This window comes from Myodes glareolus, chromosome 6 (assembly GCF_982192425.1).
Source record: "Myodes glareolus chromosome 6, mMyoGla1.1, whole genome shotgun sequence".
NCBI lineage: Eukaryota > Metazoa > Chordata > Mammalia > Rodentia > Cricetidae > Myodes > Myodes glareolus.
The window spans coordinates 63,772,668-63,775,781 of NC_142031.1; the positions used below are offsets into that span (position 1 = coordinate 63,772,668).

Consider the following 3,114-nt stretch of genomic DNA (forward strand, 5'->3'; position numbering starts at 1 on the left):
GGATGTCGGTCAGGTAGGAGAATGCTTGCCTTATGTGCGTGCAGGAATGTCTGGATTCAGTCCCTAGCAATGCATAAAGCTGGCCATGGTGGCACTTGCTTGTAAATCTCAGCATGTGTTTAGGAAAAGGAGGTTCAGAAGTTCAAGGTCGTCATCGGCTACATAGTTGTTGGAGGTCAGCCTGAGATATCACTTATTTCTTTGAGTATATTTTTTTTTCATAGAAAAGCAATTTATTCCATTATAAGCACTTACACAGTTAGTCTTAGAGAGTAACAGGCCTGATGGTGAGACAGGTCAACCAAAATGGAGATGGCTTCAAACTATAGTGGTCAAGGACTAACTCCTAAAAAAGCAACTCTTATCAAGGATTAATTTAATTTTAAAAACAATACAAACTAGCAATTCACTCTTTCTCAACTTGACAGTTCACCAATGGTATGACTGTCAGTTAAAAAACATACATCTCACAACTTGGTGGTCCCAAGTTTCAAAAACAAAAACAAAAAAAACGCACACAACAAAAGCCAAGTGAAGTAGGTGTCTGAGCCAGGAGTATAAATGTTGCAAGATGTCATTTTTATTCCTGAATAAAATTTATTCATTTTTATAAATTTATAAATTTTTCTTCAGGAATTTTCTAGCAATAAACTCAGGTCCAAAGTAGCCTCAGAAATGGGGCATATCATGTGTGATCATTTTTCTTCTTAAGCTATATCCCCAAGTTTTTCAGATTCTCAAGTAAGTGACCAGAATGGATAAGGAATAAGTGAAGTAACTGTTCAAGCCAGGAATATAAATATTGCAAGATGTCATCTTACAATATTTATAGAAAAATAATCACACATAATAATGCCCCATTTCTGAAGCTACCTTTAGACCTGGGTTTGTTACCAGAAAATTTCCGAAGAAAAATTTAAGTTTAAGTCTGTGGCTTTGTTGAATTAAGCCCCCCAGTTAAGATTTAGAAAACACCCATGGTTTGGGCTAATAGTATTGTTGGTGGCACCTATTGTAGCCAGATAGCTGAACAAAGTCTGTGTCTCAAACCAGTGTTAAATCCATCTCAGAGTTCAGAAGAAAACAAGGGGAGTCTAAATCACAAGTGCAGACATGTCTAGGATCCTTGTCCTTCTGGATCCACACTTCCTTCAGGATCTTCATCATTGTAAATATTCTCTGCCATCTGCCACACTTGCATGATATTGTCTTCTGATACAGAACAAATCACCCAAGGTTCATTGGGATTCCAGGAGAAATCAGATATCTTGGCAGTGTGACCACCATGAATAAACAGCAACTCTGGGGGGGGGGCATCTCCTGCATCTTCTGGCAATTCTTCTCCAATTTTACTTAAATCCCACACATTCAACCTACGATCAGTACTGCTAGAAGCCAAAATAGTCTCATTGTGAGGTGACCACTGAACTTGGAATATTTCATCCTTATGTGATTCAAAGGAATGCAACTTGAGTTTCAGATTTCTCAGATCCCACAAGGCAACAGTCTTGTCAGCTGATCCTGTGGCAAGAATGAACTCACTGTAAGGATTGAAAGACAGGCAGTTCACTTCAGCAGTGTGAGCATCGACTGAGTGGCTTGGCTTGGAAATATTGTTTGAATGAGTATCCCAAATCATAAGTTTCTGGTCATCAGCAACTGACCCAAACAGAGACTCGTGGAGAAGATGCCAGGAAACGTCCTCTACTACTGCTGTATGCCCGGTGAAGATGGTCTTTGCATCCACCACTTTTACTTCCTCCACCACTTTTACTTCCTTTGGAACTGCACTGATGTCCCATAGGCAGATGGTATGGTCATCTGAAGCACTGAGTAAGTGCCTGCTGAGATTTGGATTCCAAGAAAGACCATAACCTTCCTTCTGATGTCCACGGAGATGCAAATCTGGGTTGCACTCTCCAGAAGGATCTGGTTTAGAAGGATGCTTTGTGTAGTCAAAAACAAGCATATCGCTGGACGGAGTCTTTGTTGCAATGATGCAAGGGTTCTGGGGCATGTACCGAGCCCTGTTTACTTCTCCTTAATGGTTGATCTTGATTTCTATTTCAATTTTCCCACTGACAGAGCCAAAACCTCCAAATTCTCCTTTTCCACTGTCATAGTGTGAAGCATCAAACTGAGCATCATCATTAGGGAGCTGGACACTGGCTATCACCAGGTGGTTTTGTTCATCCGATGTGTGTGTTCCCAGGACAAGTCGATGAATGCTGAAATCTTTCCCTTTGGGCCTGTTAACATCTGGAAGCCACTGGGCAGTTATACTGGGCCACTCCAGGGCATGGGTCATCACCAAATCATAAAGAAAAGGGGTGTTTTTCTTCCATATTTTGTACTCCTCGTTGATCACACGTTCTTCCACCGCGTCGTCAAAGGCAGCTTCCTTGTCAGCCATGGCGGTAGGCGAGCTGGGAGGGGTTTGTGGATCCTGGGGTCGTGCATTGCAGGAGGCACGGGGAGGCGACAGGCCGAGTATATTTTTCTTATGTACAAAATAAAAGATAAGTAGCCACTATCTAAACATCTGCACATGTTCCTGAATAAGTGTTAATGTTTTTCTCTTTTCTTTTAGTAAACAATCTTCTGGTAGTCGCTTTTCCCCCCATTGGAGATATCAATTCTCTTTAGAAAATACCTTGGCATAACTTTAGTATCCTTGTTGTTTCTCCACTACTAGGTCATTGTTTAGGGTTGTTTTATTTTGTGTATGTCTATTTATGGTGCAAATTAATTCAACACTTCCAGACTGCTGTGTAGATTCCTCCAGTCTCTTAACTAAACCTACAGTGCATACTGCATAGAAGCTATGAGTTAGTCAGGGCCACTCAGATGACTGACATGCAACCAGAATCTCTGTTTTTTGACTATGTCAGATATTAAATCTCAGGACTTAAGTTTGATCAAAGCTCCGAAGTTCAAGAATGTCTCTTGGAAAACTTGTTAAAGTTACCTGCTGGTTAATCTGGGCTTTAAAAGATTCAACCAGTGCAAAAATAAACATTCCCAGTGGAGGAGGCAAAGCCCGTCTGTCATCTCACATCTCACGGAAACACTGAAGATAAACATTTGCCAATGACAGAGGACATAGACTTTAAC

The 3,114-nt window shown here is 40.9% G+C and overlaps 1 pseudogene; it reads right to left on the reverse strand.

The window, feature by feature from the left end:
• Window positions 1-210: 210 nt before the first annotated feature.
• LOC148121841 (histone-binding protein RBBP4 pseudogene) lies at window positions 211-2,481 on the reverse strand (annotated as a pseudogene).
• Window positions 2,482-3,114: the final 633 nt, after the last annotated feature.